The sequence below is a fragment of the Oncorhynchus gorbuscha genome, linkage group LG11, assembly GCF_021184085.1.
Source record: "Oncorhynchus gorbuscha isolate QuinsamMale2020 ecotype Even-year linkage group LG11, OgorEven_v1.0, whole genome shotgun sequence".
Taxonomy (NCBI): Eukaryota; Metazoa; Chordata; class Actinopteri; order Salmoniformes; family Salmonidae; genus Oncorhynchus; species Oncorhynchus gorbuscha.
The window spans coordinates 23,828,422-23,848,201 of NC_060183.1; the positions used below are offsets into that span (position 1 = coordinate 23,828,422).

General features: G+C 42.3%; 1 protein-coding gene across 2 annotated transcripts in view; it reads right to left on the reverse strand.

The window, feature by feature from the left end:
• The window catches only part of rhbdl1 (rhomboid, veinlet-like 1 (Drosophila)), a 52,280-nt gene that overhangs the window by 7,641 nt on the left and 24,859 nt on the right, over window positions 1-19,780 (reverse strand). The window lies entirely within an intron of this gene.

Sequence of the window (19,780 nt, forward strand, 5' to 3'; positions counted from 1 at the left end):
ACTCACATCTGTAGCCATTGTTGGGTTTGAATTCTCAGAGTAAAAAACTCACCCGGACACTATGAAAGCTCAACCACGTTTATTCTTCCATGAGGATCAATACAGCTGCACAGGACAAAAACATTTTCACACAAGCACTGGTATTTAACCCTTCCTTCTAGGCTGAGTCTCCTCCTACACATCGGTATAAACATTGTATATTTTACTGCTAGGCAGGACACGAAGTGATATGGGCCATAAACTGTTCTTCCTCCCTTAATATGACCTGACCTGACCTCAACCCCCCTTCATCACTAATCCATCAATACCTGCCACATGTGATCTCTTCTCTGCACTCAGTCTTCCAATAGGGTCCCTGATATAATGTAAATGTTATACATTACCCTCTCTCCCTCAGTGACATGAATAAGTATATTTCCTATTCTCAGAACCCAACACCATGAAAAGATTTCAAAGGCTGGTCATGGCTCACATCAACACCATCATCCTAGACACCCTGGCCCCACTCCAATTCGCATACCGCCCCACAGATTATACAATCTCTATTGCACTCCACACTGCCCTTTCCCACTTGGACAACAGGAACACCTACATGATAATTCTGTTCATTGACTACAGCTCAGAGTTCAACACCATAGTGCCCTCCAATCTCAACACTAAACTAAGGAATCTGGGATTAAACACTTCCCTCTACAACTGGATCCTGGACTACCTGACGGGCCGCCCCCAGGTTGTGAGAGTAGGCAACAACCCCTCAGGTGTGCGTGCTTTGTCCCCTTCTGTACTCCCTGTTCACCCACAACTGTGTGGCTACGCACGACTCCAACAACATCATTAAGTTTGCTGACGACACGACTGTGGTGGGCCTGATCACCGACGACGATGAGACAGTCTACAGGGAGGAGGTCAGAGACCTGGAAGTGTGGTGCCAGGACAACAACCTCCCTCTCGACGTCAGCAAGACAAAGGAGCTGAGGGCCGAGCACGCCCCCATTTACAGGACTGTAGTGGAGACGGTCGAGAGTTTCAAGTTCCTCGGTGTCCACATCACTAAGGACCTATCATGGCGCAAACACACCAACACAGTCATGAAGAGGGCACAACAGCGCCTCTTCCCACTCATGAGGCTGAAAAGATTTTCCATGGGCCCTCAGATCCTCAAAAAGTTCTACAGCTGCAACGCGAAGAGCATCTTGACTGGCTGCATCAACGCTTCGAATGGCAACTGCTTGGCATCTGACTGCAAAACGCTACAAAGGGTAGTGCGTAAGGCCCAGTACATCACTGGGGCCGAGCTCCCTACAATCCAGGCGGTGTCAGAGGAAGGCCTTAAAAATGGTCAAAGGCTCCAGCCACCCAAGTCATAGACTGTTCTCTCTGCTACCGCACGGCAAGCGGTACTGGAGCGCCAAGTCTGGGACCAAAAGGCTCCTGAACAGCTTCTACCCCCAAGCCATAAGAATGCTGAACAGTTAATCACATGGCTACCCCTTTTTTCCCCCACTGGCATTCTTGCACTGGCTCTATGCACAATCACTGGACTCACACACACACATACTACAATGACACTCCAACACACACATACGCATACGCACACGCACACACACACACACACACACACACACACACACACACACACACACACACACACACACACACACACACACACACACACACACACACACACACACACACACACACACACACACACACACACACACACATGCATATTGACACCACACACACACACACAGACACATTTTCACACTCTTCACATATGCTGCTGCTACTCTATTGATTAGCTATCCTGATTGCCCAGTCACTTTTACCCCTACCTACATGTACATGTAACCTCAACTACCTCAACTACTTCGCACCCCTGAACATTAACTCGGTACCGGTACTCCTTATATATAGCCTCGTCATTTAGTTTTTATTGTTACAGTTTTTTTTTTGCCTTATTTGCTACATGTTCATACTTTGACTTTGCATTGTTGGGAAAGGGCTCATAAGTAATCATTTCACTGTAAAGTCTACACCCAATTGTACTCGGCGTATGTGACAAATACAATTTTATTCAAATTTTATTTGTGACTATCTGGTCCTGTATACATAAGAACAGTCTAGTTAGAAATCTGCATAGCTTGGCTATGGGCCAATTCCCCCGGTCGCGGCCGGTTACAACAGAGCCTGGGCGCGAGCCTGGGAGTCTCTGATGGCACAGCTGGCGCTACAGTACAGCGCCCTTAACCACTGCGCCACCCGGGAGGCGGGGTATCACTATATCTATACGTAATTATATGGGTAGCAGGTACTGTCTAGTTGTGTAGGCGCACATTGTCAAAGCATTTACAGCATGAACATTGATAAAACCTCTCCCCGTCAAATTATTGCCTCGAATTTCAAAGTAAAACTTGGTTTTGTGGTAAATGTGTTCTTTAAACTGTGCAATCTATACAGATATCACAATCATACTACAACATGTCACAGCGTGTCCTCACTGTTGTTCTACTGGACCCACCAAAGTGAAGTAAGACAGAATTTTAAGCAGTTAATCACAGTGGCAGTTGTTCACAAGGACACCGCTTTCACTAATTATGGAAATGAGCAGAAATGAAAAAGGGTTGATAAAATAAAATTGTGCGGGCATTCATCTATAATGCCCGCCTATTCCATTCATATTCTGTGTGCGTGTGTGTGTGTGTGTGCCTGTGTGTGTGTGTGCGTGTGCCTGTGCCTGTATGTGTGTGGCTCCTTAAAGAGTGCCCTGTCAGCCTGTGGTGGAGGTGGTGATCATCATCAGATGACAGATGGAAATCTGAGTGCGTTCCCTGAGTCCTTTATCCCCCCCGACACTCACAGTTCTATTTTACATGGATTTCTGGAGGATTCGACGCTTGATGAAGTGAGTGCAGCAGCTGAAGACTTGTAAAGATCCATATTGCCCCATTTTTTTTTTTGTGGTTCCAAGAAATTGCAATTACATACCGAGTGCTCTCTGATCTCTTCAAAGTCGCGGGGGAGAAAATGGAATTGGAGCAACTTTCACACAGGCTCCTCTCAGATGTGTTCCTCGATTCCTCAAAAAATATTAATTCAATATGGTTCAATTATTACTTCAATGCAGCATTTATTTTCCAGTTAAGACTAACTGTAAGTGAAGCTTTCATGTACATTTGAACTGCAAAGGTGAATTCACAGTACACATGCAAGAGTAACTCATGATACTCATACTAGGAATGTGTTTCCTTCAGAACACAGCACAGAGATGTAATGTAGTTGGCAGGCTGTCATAACAACACTGCACTGTTTTAGCACTAGTGCGGCGAGCTGCCACATCGCTACGGCGACATCCTATTCAGCAGCCAGCGGCCCAGGGCCACATGACACTAGTCGCTGGCGGGACGCCGCATCTGTAGTAAAGTGTGTGTGGGGGGGGGGCAAAGACCCCGGCCTGAAAGGGAAGCGAAGGAGTCCGTGGGGAGGACAGCAGTCTTTCACACAGATCCCTCTTCCTGCTAGCACAGAGCTGGTTAAAGGGCTTTGGATGTGGATATTAACCAGGGCCTGTCATCTGGGCTCTCCTGTTCACGGGGAGTTGGAGATTTAGGGATATCTCACTCATCGGGAGCCCAGACGTGAGGTCTCAGATTATTTCTGTGTGTTGTTGGCAGTTTACAGTTCATGCGCAGATGCATTTACTGTGCTCATTTTCTAAGCATCATCAAGTTCACCCCCCGGTCTTTGTGTGTGTGTGTGTGTGTGTGTGTGTGTGTGTGTGTGTGTGTGTGTGTGTGTGTGTGTGTGTGTGTGTGTGTGTGTGTGTGTGTGTGTGTGTGTGTGTGTGTGTGTGTGTGTGTGTGTACAGTATGTGCGCAAAATATGTTTACAGTATGACTCATCTTGTAATGCATAGGATGCATGTTTACACTATATACACTATACATTTACAGTGACTATGTGACGATGATCCTCTTTTGTGGGCGAACTCGACTGACTCTGGTTTTGCCTGTCAAACTAAACCAAGCAGATTGGCAGTGACATTAGTAGATGATGCCCTTAAGCAATGGCTAACCATGACCAAGGGACAACTGATCCAAGACCAGAGCTGAGTGCCTAAGGGAGTCACTCCAGTGGCTCAACTGGCAGCTACAGAACAGAAAATCATGCAATAACTTAAGAATCCTTCAACAAAAAACAAAAAAAGCGAATCTGTCTGCCTATACACCCACCTCCGTGCTTTTCGGAGGCAAACATGCTTAGTGTTTTCAAAAGGATAGCTTTTGTAGAGTATTTCAACAGCACAGCAGGGTTAAACAGTTGTAAGTGGAACAGGTTAAAGTATGGTTGTAGCGTTACACATTTTAGGTGATTTTGGACAGATAAGAGCTTAACCAAAACATGTGGGATTTGTCAACCTATTTTATTATATGACCCAAACTATATGGAGCACTAAGGACACCAATTGACTAATTGGCCCAGGGCATTAACATGCATTGAGCAGCATTTCCTGATTGGCCAGTCGATCAGTGAATCAGAAAGGGACGCTGCAAGGACAATGACTGGTGATTTATTCATGTGATTCACACACTCCATGATTCACATTCTCCTTTTAATCCTTCACTGTGAAAGGAAGGAAATAAAACATTTTGTCAGTTAACTCGTCATCGCCAGAGCTCTCGATTCACGGAAAGGCGATGACCGTGTCTGATATCTGATCCCACAAAGTTTGCTATTACCCAGACTGAACTGCATACACGGACAGCTTGTTTTTCTAAAAAAAAAATGTTTCTTGGTAATCATCATTGATGTGTGTCTATAATCAATACCAAACAGTTGAAATGTACTGCACTCCACTTTGCCTCAGCCTTAAACCCGAACTCAGGTGCTTGAGAATTCTTCCTTTCAAAGCTCTTTTCAATAGAGGCTATTTCTATCCTCTGAGCGGATTGTTTAGTCGAAGTTCCGGTTGCTCAGTTTGTACACGCTCGCCTCAGACAGACACATCTGCTATGTATTAAATCTCCCGGCCCTGCAAGTGAGATGTGCTGCAGTCAGCACTCTCCCACTTGAAAGGCTGCCTCGCCTGGCTAATAAACGGAGGAAATGCCTGATCAGATTTATTTACCAAGCAGAAATGGATGTAGAGCAAGAGAAAGGGGGTGGGAGAGAGAGGATGAGAGAGAGAGAGAGAGCAGAGAGAGTGCATGGGGGCAGGAAACTTAACCAAAGGCAGGCGTGTGTTTTCTCGAGGGGTGTGGGTTTACCTGGAGTAGGAGTAACCACTGTGAAACTGGCATCCTTTAACGAGACAGAGATGAATTAGTGTGCTGTTTGCAGTGCTGCAGAGAACAAGGTTGAGAGAAGAGGCAGCCACGGTAAACCTGGCTCGGAAATTGTAATCAGCAACCTTGACAATCTAAAATCAACACAAGTTTACTGCAATGGGGAAGGAATATTCACAAGTGGTGCACATGACAGGACTGCCACCGAGCTTAGGTCAGAAGGTCAACACATTGTTCTGTTACACTGGGATAAGCACACATAGGATCATCTTTGCAAGGAAACAAACACAGCCTTTATCTTAAACCTAACCGTAGCCTTGAACCTTATACAGCACTGATCTATAAAGTGGTGCACTTTTGTTCCTCGGTCACATAGATTTCTGATGGGGTGTGAACTGCAGTCATTACACAACAAGAGCCACACGCAACAGGATGAGGCCATACGGGAACTCTACTGCCTGGTCTTGATAATGAGTGGCGGACAGGAGTGGGCAAGAGGAGGGTGGATGGGGTGGCATAACTGGAGGCTAGCCATCTTTCACATGCGCTTTTGTCTACTCTATTTGATGTGGTCATAACGCCAAAGGTAATTTACTTGACGGGAGTCCATTTTCAAGTCCCAATAGAATTGCAATGGTCCTGTCAATCTGGGAAAGTTTGTTTAAAATATGGAGGTATACCTGGGATAGAGATAAACGCTCCCTCTCCCCGCCAGCCCTTCTCTGGTCCTTCGTGGGCACGGAAAGACAAGGGGAATATCCTCATCCTCCTCTCTGTGGCTTTTCTCCAAGGGGAGCCAAACAATCTACAATCAGTCCCCATCCAGTCTGCCACCACAATCCATCTCCCTGGCTTGGTGTAGAGTCAGAGGACAGAGGAAGAGATTGAAATCGGCGAATGACCTAAACGGAAAGAGGAGACTGAGGCCTTTTACTCATCATCGCCAGTTCACACATACCAGGTCACCAAGGGAGTGAGTCCTTTCAAAACACACCTGGACATCCAGTCACAACAAACCACCAGAGTCCCCATATCAAGTTCCAAGTGTGGTTTCTGTCATACTGTATACACATGATGCACATGGAGTACACAGTGCAACGAAATGCTTACTTGCAGGTTCACCACTAGACAATGCAAAAACAATAGGGAAGCAAGTAAGTGTCTGAAGAATAATAACAACACAAACTCATTAATAAAAATATGATCAAATGTAGCTCAAATATAACACAAGAAGGCGCTCAGACGAAGTAGGATATTTACATGTGCCGGGGAGTTGTGAAATATGTTGCGCAGTAATAATACATAGTCATTGTGTAGTAATAATAAATAGTCATTGTGTAGTAATAATAAATAGTCATTGTGTAGTAATAATAAATAGTCATTGTGTAGTAATAATAAATAGTCATTGTGTAGTAATAATAAATAGTAATTGTGTAGTAATAATAAATAGTCATTGTGTAGTAATAATACATAGTCCTTGTGTAGTAATAATAAATAGTCATTGTGTAGTAATAATAAATAGTCCTTGTGTAGTAATAATAAATAGTCCTTGTGTAGTAAAAATACATAGTCATTGTGTCGTAATAATACATAGTCATTGTGTAGTAATAATACATAGTCCTTGTGTAGTAATAATATATAGTCATTGTGTAGTAATAATAAATAGTCATTGTGTAGTAATAATACATAGTCATTGTGTAGTAATAATACATAGTCATTGTGTAGTAATAATAAATAGTCATTGGGCAGTAATAATACATAGTCATTGTGTAGTAATAATACATAGTCATTGTGTAGTAATAACAAATAGTCCTTGTGTAGTAATAATAAATAGTCCTTGTGTAGTAATAATAAATAGTCCTTGTGTAGTAATAATAAATAGTCCGTGTGTAGTAATAATAAATAGTCCGTGTGTAGTAATAATAAATAGTCCTTGTGTAGTAATAATAAATAGTCTGTGTGTAGTAATAATAAATAGTCCTTGTGTAGTAATAATAAATAGTCCTTGTGTAGTAATAATAAATAGTCTGTGTGTAGTAATAATAAATAGTCCTTGTGTAGTAATAATAAATAGTCATTGTGTAGTAATAATACATAGTCATTGTGTAGTAATAATAAATAGTAATTGTGTAGTAATAATAAATAGTCCTTGTGTAGTAATAATAAATAGTCATTGTGTAGTAATAATAAATAGTCATTGTGTAGTAATAATAAATAGTCCTTGTGTAGTAATAATAAATAGTAATTGTGTAGTAATAATATATAGTCATTGGGCAGTAATAATACATAGTCATTGTGTAGTAATAATATATAGTCATTGTGTAGTAATAATAAATAGTCCTTGTGTAGTAATAATAAATAGTCATTGTGTAGTAATAATAAATAGTCATTGTGTAGTAATAATAAATAGTCCTTGTGTAGTAATAATAAATAGTCCTTGTGTAGTAATAATAAATAGTAATTGTGAAGTAATAATATATAGTCATTGTGTAGTAATAATAAATAGTAATTGTGTAGTAATAATATATAGTCATTGTGTAGTAATAATAAATAGTCCTTGTGTAGTAATAATAAATAGTAATTGTGAAGTAATAATATATAGTCATTGTGTAGTAATAATAAATAGTCATTGTGTAGTAATAATAAATAGTAATTGTGAAGTAATAATATATAGTCATTGTGTAGTAATAATAAATAGTCCTTGTGTAGTAATAATAAATAGTAATTGTGAAGTAATAATATATAGTCATTGTGTAGTAATAATAAATAGTCATTGTGTAGTAATAATAAATAGTAATTGTGAAGTAATAATATATAGTCATTGTGTAGTAATAATAAATAGTAATTGTGTAGTAATAATATATAGTCATTGTGTAGTAATAATAAATAGTAATTGTGAAGTAATAATATATAGTCATTGTGTAGTAATAATAAATAGTAATTGTGTAGTAATAATATATAGTCATTGTGTAGTAATAATAAATAGTCCTTGTGTAGTAATAATAAATAGTAATTGTGAAGTAATAATATATAGTCATTGTGTAGTAATAATACATAGTAATTGTGAAGTAATAATATATAGTCATTGTGTAGTAATAATACATAGTCATTGTGTAGTAATAATAAATAGTAATTGTGAAGTAATAATATATAGTCATTGTGTAGTAATAATAAATAGTAATTGTGTAGTAATAATATATAGTCATTGTGTAGTAATAATAAATAGGAGTCCAGTAGAAGCAGTCATGGAGTCGATGTGTGGGGTGGATGTGTGTGAGCGGGAGTGTATCTGCGTGTGGTTTTGAGCTTGTGTGAGCGTGTGTGTCAGTGAGTGCATGTTTGGTCATATTAGCCAGACAGAGACAACATTTAAGCTCGATATACAAACAACACAACAGCCCAGTCTAAACATGGAGTTCCACATAATCAGAGGGTTCCTTAAACGCTTCTCTATAAAAACAAAAACAGCAATAACAACATGAGTGCGATGCGAGAGCAGCGCTTCAAATCATCCCACAGAGAGATATAAAATGCAGAACATTTGCGCTGTACTAAAACACCCGGTCCAAAGACACCTTGCCCTTGGTCTCCTCGGAGATTGGGTTAATTCTATCACAGGCAGCGTTCTACCCGGTCCAAATTTGTCAGGCTGGGAAAAATATGATAATATTTATGTTTCCCGGAAGCACAGGTGGCATCGAGAAAAATCAATAGTCTCCAGCAGTCACGTCCTCAGAGCTGCTGAGAGAAGAGACCATTCAACACAGCACCGGGTGCCAGAGGCCAGATATAATCACATCTCACCTCTGGGTGTGGTGTGCACGTGTGTTTGTGTGTTTCTGAGAGATTGAGAGAGATAGAAAGAGGGGCGGGTGGGGGGCATAAGCAAATGAGAGTGTAAGTGTGGTGTATACTATGGCGTTTGCTTGTACTGTTTGTGTCTCTGGGTGTGTGTGAATGCCTGTGCTGATAAGTATGAGTGGCTACTGGTATGTGTTTGAAAACACTGTTTTAAAAAATGGTTCCAAAAAGGTTATTCGGTTGTCCCCATGGGAGAAGGGTTCTACCTGGAACCAAAAAGGGTTCTTCAAAGGGTTCTCCCACGGGGACAGCCGAAGAATCCTTTTAGGTTATAGATGGCTCCTTTTTTTCCTGAGAGTGTAGATTCTGGTCACAACCAATGTTGTGCTCAGTCACGGCTACTTTTCAGCAAACAGACACAACAAATGACCTTGGGAGAAAATGATTCCAATGGTTTTTTAAAGATTGCCAAGAAAACATCCATGAAATACAGTCCTGTGCTTTGCTCAAGGTTATGGAGCCACTGTTCAGTGTCCAATGGAAACAAACAGAATGTAACTGGACTAGACTGAACAACCCACAGAAATAGAATATAAAGTAATTATTTGGGACAACCACAACACTTCAGAAACAATTCTGGCACAAAATGGGCACCGTGCATCACCCAGGAGGGTGTTGCTGCATTACAACCAAGCATGAGATAGGCGACTCCCCCACACTTCCAGGATCCTCGGATGAGGTTGAACAACTTGCACTACACTAAAGCCATCCGTTATCATTGGTATCATTACCAGTGAGGCCGCAGGGGGAAGACTGGGAGAGGAAGTGAGCCTGGATGGTGCCACATTGTGTGGTGGGGTTGATGGTGAGAAGGGCCCCATGGAGAAGGGCTGGGGGATTACCATAATCACACCGGCAGCCAATGAACCAACCAGCCACCCACTGCACCGCACCAAGGTCACCCTGCCTGCTTCCTGGATGTAGATTCACACTACCCTGCCACCGGGACACTACATCGAGGGAGTCACAGCCACAGAACTACACACAAGACCAGGGGCTTAATGCAGCACCAGGGTTTATTAAAAAATACAGGTTAAACAGAGCTCAGTACAGGCTATACTACTAATATACTGTGTAGTTTAGAACACCCTTCATAAATTCCCAGAACCAAACGTATAATAAAGCAAGTGACTCAACTAGCAGAAGCAAAGCCATATTGACAACTACATAAGCCAAAAGAGTGTCTCCTCTCTCTCAAATCAGACCACAGTGAATATTAAATATCCTTCCACCTGGAGTCAGAGCCTCAGTGTCAGGGTGTCCGAGTCACGCCCTGAGTCACCTCTCCCTGGCACCTGAGGTGATTTATCTAGCCTTGTGTTCTCTGCACCCTCTTCTCTCCTCCCCTCCCCTCTACTCTTCCACTGTGCTCTCGTTCTCCCTTTCCCTCTTTCTAAAGGCTTGGCTTAAAGTTTTCCCACATTTAGGCCTCAGAAGAGGGAAAATAACTGTCTGATCGGAATCCTCTGTAACACGACAGCCATACCAGGTATCCACAACAACACTCATACAAATCAACTTCCTGGGAAGAGATTAAAGAGGGCCAAGATTCTAACATTGTATTCTGATAAAACAATTATTTCAAATATAAAGGATAGCTAATCCATCTCATATCATGGCGCATCGAATTCCTATGCCTTAAATTTCCCCTTTGGGAAATACAATGTGGACTCCTTAATACCGATTTAATGTGTATCCATGACATGATGGAACTATGAGACAAAATTGACAATGACTTGTCAACCCACACAGGTCCCTTGCAAAGAAATGTGAATATTTTCAACAACAAAAAATACAAGGCGGTTTGTGGAAATATCATAGCAATTTCTACAAAACTGAAGAACAGAGAAAACAAAAAAATGGATTCAGTCCCATCTCAGGTTTTAACAGAATGCTCCTGAATCAAACCCATTAAGAGAGAACTCAATGATGGATTGAAACCATTATTCGAATTGAGAATCAGCATTACTGCAAAGCCATATCGTTGTTTGAATTAATATGTTGATATCGGAACTACAGTGTGGATTTTTCCACATACACTACATGACCAAAAGTATATGGACACTTGTTTGTCGAACAACTCATTCCAAAATCATGGACATTACTATGGAGTTAGTCCCCCCCCCTTTGCTGCTAAAACAGCCTCCACTCTTCTGGGAAGGCGTTCCACTAGATGTTGGAACATTGCTTCGGGGACTTCAGCCACAAGCCACAACATTGCTGCTTCCATTCAGCCACAAGAGCATCAGTGTGGTCAGGCACTGATGTTGGGCAATTAGGCCTGGCTTGCAGTCTGCGTTCAAATTCATCCCAAAGGTGTTCGATGGGTTTGAGGTCAGGGCTCTGTGCCTGTCAAGTTCTTCCACACCAATCTCGACCAACCATTTCTGTATGGACCTCGCTTTGTGCATGAGGGGCATTGTCATGCTGAAACAGGAAAGGGACTTCCCTAAACTGTAGGAAGCATTGAATCGTCCAGAATGTCATTGTATGCTGTAGTGTTAAGATTTCCCTTTAATGGAACTAAGGGGCCTAGCCCAAACTATGAAAAACAGCCCCAAACCATTATTCCTCCTCCACCAAACTTTACATCTGGCACTATACATTGGGGCTGGTAGCGTTCTCCTGGCATTCGCTAAACCCAGATTCGTCCGTGAGACTGCCAGATGGTAAAGCATGATTCATCACTCCAGAGAACGCATTTCCACTGCTCCAGAGTCCAATGGCGGCGAGCTTTACACCACACCAGCAGACGCTTGGCATTACGCATGGTGATCTTAGGCTTGTGTGCGGCTGCTCGGGCCTTGGAAGTATCTACTGTCTTCTCTGGGATGTCGATGTCACGTCTACTCCCGGTCCCCCACTCCAGAGCTCGACGTCGCTGGTCTACTAACCACCGGTCCTGGCAACCCATCATTATGCACATCTGGCAACCATCATTACGCACATCTGCACCCCATCATGAGGCACACCTGGACTCCATCACTCCCTGATGACATCCCCTTTATCTTGCACTCCGTTGCATCACCCATTAGGTAGTATTGTTTCCTGTTTTCATGTTCATGGTTCTGTATTCACTCTGGTCGTTCCTATTGAACTGACTGACTGCACCTGCGTCTCTGTTACAGTCAAAATCAATTCAGGATGATTTGATAGCTTCCATTGCAAGTGAGATTAAAAGAGGTTGGCGCAGCACATTTTCTCACATGGCAAATGGATGAATCCCAGACATCAGCTTGTAGCTCGCAGTTCTTAGTTAGTGTCTGTTATGTGGACGATCAGGGCTTTATTCTGGAACATTTATTTGGCTACTTTGAATGCGCAGTCTATGTTTTACTTTGTGAAGTCTGAGATGTCTGAGTTTAACTTCATGGAGAAACGTGTTGCCCAAACCTATGATGGTGCTGCTCTAATGGAATGGATCTGCTATTTATATTTACAGTCCCCTCCCGTTCCCCGATTAAGAAGGGATGTCCACTCCACTACGTGTCAACTCTCTCCAAGCACTGTAAGAAACCCTGTCAATGTTCTGTCATTACTTTATGTCGAGTCAATCATACACACTAACACAATCACATTATTACACATACACATCAATGTGTTTTAATCCTGGCTTGGACAAACTCATTCTTAGCTTTTTTTTGTCTAACTGTGTTGTGTTCTTGCATTTTGACTTCACCAGTCAAATCCTGTCCTGCCCTCAGTGGAAGTGTGGCGCTGTTCTCCAGCACCATCCAACCACGATGAGCCTGTCCTGCACTGAAGTCAAGTCTCTGAACAGCTCCACTCATGCCTCATACCCCCATTCAGTCACTGCTGTGATCACTTCCCAACACTGTAAGTAGGCCTCTCATTCCCGTTCCCCATCATATTTTACTCTAAATGTCTTTGTTAAGTGTTTAAGGTTATAAAATAATTTGCCATGAACGATTTTGAAACTGGCTTTGACGTCTCCGTGCGGTCTGCGTCTATACCGTGGGTCTCCCATCCTCCTAAATTGTTCAGGTCACCAGCCACCACTGGTCCCTATGGGCCTACAAAGTCCACTGCTTTTTGGTCAACACCCACACACTAATGCACACACACTAATGAAAGTATAAGCGTATTTACACTTGGAAATACAAGGCTTTGTGCAGTGACCTTCTATTACAATAATTAATTAATTAGGCTATGTTCTGGTGGATACTGAAAACAGGCACGCAGTGCAGCTTTCATGGATTAGCAAGGCTTCATCATCCTCTACATAATTTAATGAAGAACTGATGGTATATTTACTCAAAAGAGAAACCTGAAAATAACTATAGATTGGACATGTTTACTGTGTATAATCGACTTCCTTTAACTTGTGTACCGCGCGCGAACACACACACACACACACACACACACACACACACACACACACACACACACACACACACACACACACACACACACACACACACACACACACACACACACACACACACACACACACACACACACACACACACACTACCTGCTGAAGGTCTGTGAGGATGTAATCACAGAGCACGACTAAACCCTGTGAGGTCTACTGCTCTCCAAGAAAAACAAACACATTCTGACACGATTGAACTCATAAGCAAGACAAAACATGAATATAAACATGAGGCTACAAACTGAGTTCCAGTCATCTGTATTCCTGGGAAACTTTTATATCATTCACACACAATCAAAGAGAGGAGATTTCTGGGAAAAAAACAGAGACTTGAATGCAAAGAAGACTCAAAAGATAGACATATTGGAATAACCCATGGAAAGCACAGTAGTAAATGTACTGTTACGATCGCCTACGGTTTAATGGGGGCTGCTGCTCGGCCCAAACTCAAACTTCATATCACAGAAAATGTATTCCAACAGCATAAAGCTTTAAGGCTTGCTATATCGTGTCTGCCATTAAATAAGCCGCACTAAAACCCCAGACGGAGCGTGAGCACCCCCCCCTTCCATGTTTGATGTCTACCTTATTTTCATGGAAATGTCAGCCGAAGGCAAGAGGGCTCGGGGCTCCGTGTCTTTATTACCCTCCCCCTGTGCCTAGAGCTGCGGTGGTTGGCCCCATTGACTGGGGACGGGGGTCAATCCTCGCTCTCTCACAACTCCCCTGTTAGTACGTGTACCTCTCATCATTAGCCCCCCTTATAACCCTACCTGAACCTGTGATTTTGATCCCCGGCTGAGCCTATGAACCCCAAACTCCCCGGGCACTGCTCCACCTGCTTCAAAAAAGGTCTGGCACTGCTTTTCCTCCTCCTTCTTGTTTTGACTGCATCTCAAATCCCAGAATTTCGTCTGCTCTTATGCCAATATCAGGTAGACGAAGCCTGCATTACTCAGCTTCTCTCATTCGCTTTCTCTCTCTCTTTCTACCTCTCTGCGATTCTGTCATCATAATTTTTATTTATTTAAATCAAAGCTCCAATAATTCATAAGCATGTACTGTGTGTGTGTGTGTGTGTGTGCGTGCGTCATTTTCAGGGAGTACAAGGAGTTGAACGACGTTTAGTCAAGCTTACAGATGTAGGATCTTAATTTGACCACACTGTTGCTGGAGAACTTTACTGCAATGCAGGAAATATAAAACATGCAGTGTATTTGAGGTTTAAAAAAGGCTTCTGAAGTTTAGAATTTTCACTTTGAAATTACAGACTTTGATTTTCTCTTACAAAAAATATCAACTCCTACAAAAATATCTATTAGTTATAACCCACATAATAATTAATATTTCCTGTTGATGGATTATTTTGCTGCTGTAGCAAACTGGCTCAAATTAAGATCCTACATCTGTACGCTAGGAGGAAAACTGGGGTAGTGAAATAATTTATGTTTTTAGTAGACAATTGAGAAACAGTCCGTGAAATTATACAGGTCTAGCAAAATTAATGAATATCGTGAAAATTGGAATTAGGCTTATGAAGTCAGAAAACAAAATAATGCAGAATGTAGATGAAAAAGAGCTATGGAAACAATAGTTTTGCGCGTCAGAGTCGATACGATTTCTGCAGTAGTGGGGGTGGGATATGGCAACGGAAACCACATCATCAGAATCAAAGTGGATTCATAGGCCTCAATCTCCACACTGCCAAATGAGGAGGACGGAAATAAAGGAAGTTTGTTGTCAACAGTCCTTCAAGTAAGTCAGCTCCTGCTCTGAACAAAAGTGGTTCAAGTATACAGTTACGTGACCTGGACTCACAGAGGCTATGTAACTGAACAAAGATTAAAACCCAACATGCAACAATTTCAACAATTTTACTGAGTTACAGTTCATATAAGGAAATCAGTCCATTTAAAAAAATTCATTAGGCCCTAATCTTTGGATTTCACATGTCTGGGCAGGGACATAGGCCCACCCATTGAGGAGTCAGGCCATGCAAATCAGAATGTTTTTTTCCCCCAGAAAAGAGCTTTGTAGTAGACAGAAATACTCCTCAGTTTCATCAGCTGTCCAGGTGGCTGGTCTCAGACAATCGCTCAGGTAAAGAAGACGGATTTGGAGGTCCTGGGCTGCCGTGGTTACACGTGGTCTGCGGTTGTGAGGCCGGTTAGAGGTGCTGCCAAATTCTCTAAAACGACGTTGGAGGCGGCTTGTGGTAGAGAAATGAACATTTAATTATTTGGCAACAGTTCTGGTGGACATTCCTGTAGTCAGCATGCCAAATGCACGCTCCCTCAAATTGAGACATCTGTAGCTTTGTGTTGTGTGACAAAACTGCACATTTTAGAGTGTCTTTTCATTATCCCCAGCACAAGGTGCACCTGTGTAATGATCATGCTGTTTAATCACCTTTTTAATATACCACACCTGTCAGAGGGATGGATTATCTTGGCAAAGGAGAAATACTCACTAACATAGATGTGCACAACATTTGACGGATTTTTTTTGTGCGTATGGAACATTTCTGGGATCTTTTTTTTCAGCTCATGAAACATGGGACCAACACTTTAAATGTTACGTTTTATGTTTTTGTTCAGTATATGTGACTCATTTCAGGAAACTAGGCATATGTCACACATCCCTACTTCACAGGAGAGGCATTTGAACGTAAAAACATTTTTTTAAATCAAAATGCGTTTTTTTGGCAGAAATGCCTCCTGGAACATGTGAACTTTCATGTGCCTTAATAACAAACTTGTATGCCATCTGTAAATACGAATTAAATTGTTAAATTACGAGCCTATTTTTTTAAATTTTTATTTCACCTTTATTTAACCAGGTAGGCTAGTTGAGAACAAGTTCTCATTTGCAACTGCGACCTGGCCAAGATAAAGCATAGCAGTGTGAACAGACAACACAGAGTTACACATGGAGTAAACAATTAACAAGTCAATAACACAGTAGAAAAAAAGGGGAGTCTATATACAATGTGTGCAAAAGGCATGAGGTAGGCGAATAATTACAATTTTGCAGATTAGCACTGGAGTGATAAATGATCAGATGGACATGTACAGGTAGAGATATTGGTGTGCAAAAGAGCAGAAAAGTAAATCAATAAAAACAGTCTAAAAACAGTATGGGAATGAGGTAGGTGAAAATGGGTGGGCTTTTTACCAATAGACTATGTACAGCAGCAGCGATCGGTTAGCTGCTCAGATAGCTGATGTTTGAAGTTGGTGAGGGAGATAAAAGTCTCCAACTTCAGCGATTTTTGCAATTCGTTCCAGTCACAGGCAGCAGAGTACTGGAACGAAAGGCGGCCAAATGAGGTGTTGGCTTTAGGGATGATCAGTGAGATACACCTGCTGGAGCGCGTGCTACGGATGGGTGTTGCCATCGTGACCAGTGAACTGAGATAAGGCGGAGCTTTACCTAGCATGGACTTGTAGATGACCTGGAGCCAGTGGGTCTGGCGACGAATATGTAGCGAGGGCCAGCCGACTAGAGCATACAAGTCGCAGTGGTGGGTGGTATAAGGTGCTTTAGTGACAAAACGGATGGCACTGTGATAGACTGCATCCAGTTTGCTGAGTAGAGTGTTGGAAGCCATTTTGTAGATGACATCGCCGAAGTCGAGGATCGGTAGGATAGTCAGTTTTACTAGGATAAGCTTGGCGGCGTGAGTGAAGGAGGCTTTGTTGCGGAATAGAAAGCCGATTCTTGATTTGATTTTCGATTGGAGATGTTTGATATGAGTCTGGAAGGAGAGTTTGCAGTCGAGACAAAGACACCAAGGTACTTATAGATGTCCACATATTCAAGGTCGGAACCATCCAGGGTGGTGATGCTAGTCGGGCATGCGGGTGCAGGCAGCGATCGGTTGAAAAGCATGCATTTGGTTTTACTAGCGTTTTAAGAGCAGTTGGAGGCCACGGAAGGAGTGTTGTATGGCATTGAAGCTTGTTTGGAGGTTAGATAGCACAGTGTCCAATGACGGGCCGAAAGTATATAGAATGGTGTCGTCTGCGTAGAGGTGGATCAGGGAATCGCCCGCAGCAAGAGCAACATCATTGATACATACAGAGAAAAGAGTCGGCCCGAGAATTGAACCCTGTGGCACCCCCATAGAGACTGCCAGAGGACCGGACAGCATGCCCTCCGATTTGACACACTGAACTCTGTCTGCAAAGTAATTGGTGAACCAGGCAAGGCAGTCATCCGAAAAACCGAGGCTACTGAGTCTGCCGATAAGAATATGGTGATTGACAGAGTCGAAGGCCTTGGCAAGGTCGATGAAGACGGCTGAACAGTACTGTCTTTTATCGATGGCGGTTATGATATCGTTTAATACCTTGAGTGTGGCTGAGGTGCACCCGTGACCGGCTCGGAAACCAGATTGCACAGCGGAGAAGGTACGGTGGGATTCGAGATGGTCAGTGACCTGTTTGTTGACTTGGCTTTCGAAGACCTTAGATAGGCAGGGCAGGATGGATATAGGTCTGTAACAGTTTGGGTCCAGGGTGTCTCCCCCTTTGAAGAGGGGGATGACTGCGGCAGCTTTCCAATCTTTGGGGATCTCAGACGATATGAAAGAGAGGTTGAACAGGCTGGTAATAGGGGTTGCGACAATGGCGGCGGATAGTTTCAGAAATAGAGGGTCCAACCTAGTTGGTTTAGCCACAGAAAAAGACAGGAAACTTCCCACTAGCCATGATTGGCTGAGATAATGAATGGGCTGGACATGCCGAGAGATTAATTCAGATTGGTCTGCCATGGAGCATGCTTCTGTCTAACATGAGCTGCTTGGTATGTGTAGGTAGCTAATCCTTCTAACGCTGCTTTTTTGAAAGATATACCGAAGAACTGCTCTCTGCTTTCTGGAGGACCCCGTTTTGAAATCAGTGGAATGTCCAGTGAAAGCAGAGTATGACAGCTAAGGGGATGGAGAAAATCCAGCCACCATGCTTGACCGTTGGTATGAGGTTCTCATGCCATTATGCCTGGTGAAAACCAAACACTGCATTCCACATTAAGAATCTTCCACCATCGTTTAAGCATGATGGTGGTAGTGTGGTGGTTTGGGGATGCTTTGCTGCCTCAGGACCTGGATGACTTGCCTTAATAGACGGAACCATAAATGATCCTCTGTATCAGATAATTCTACAGGAGAATATCAGGCCATCCATCTGTGAGCTGAAGCTGAAGTACAACTGGGTCATGCAGCAAGACAATGTTCAAAAACACACAATCAAGTCTACATAAAATGGCTAAAAAACAACAAATTTGAAGTTTTGGAATGGCCTAGTCAAAGTCCAGACTTAATCCCAAGTGAAATGTTGTGGCAGGACTTGAAATGAGTAGTTCATGGAAAACCCACAAAAGTTGCTGAGTTAAAGCAGTTCTGCATGCAAGAGTGGAGTGATCAACAACTCTAGGAAGCATTTAGTTGCTGTCATTGCAGAATCAGTTATTGAGTATAAGGGGCAATTCACTTTTCACGGAGGCATTGGGTGTTGCATAACTTTGTCCATGAAATAAATTAACTAAGTACGTAATTATGTGTTATTTGTTCACTCAGGTTCCATTTATCTAATATTAGGTTTTGGTTGAAGATCATTCTGTAATAAAAGTAGAGAAAATTGTAAAGGGGCAAATACTTTTTCACAGCACTGTAGCTAGCTAACACGCTAGAAACAAAACAAAACATTGCCTGGTTTGCTAGATTGACATATACTATATTCATTTTTAAACAGATGGGTTCGTTGGTGTTAAAATACACCAGTTATGCGATGTTGGACCACCAGGCTGCTAATGTCATGCAGCCTGTCATTTTTGTGTTTATACTTACTCATAAAGACAACGACAAGTTCGATGACAGACATGTGGATAGACGTAGTAAAAACCAGCCTTTAGTCTTGAAATCTTTGGTTGTTTAGTACACTACCGTACTCCCTCTGTTTAGCACATGGCCTCACGTGAATCCTTAAAGAGACAGGTGGAGCTAAGGCTTAAGAGCGTGTGAACGATGCTGAATGGGTGTAGACAAAGAAGAGCTCTCCAGTAGGGACACCAAAACATTCAAGGGCCATTTTCTCAAATGTGGGGTTACAAGTTGATCAACTTTCAAAGCAGAATTACTTTCCCATTAGTCCTCAACTGTAGTGTATGATATACAATGTTCAATGAGTCTCTACTTTTATCCAATGTAGAAAACACCAATACAAGTTATGCTACATAA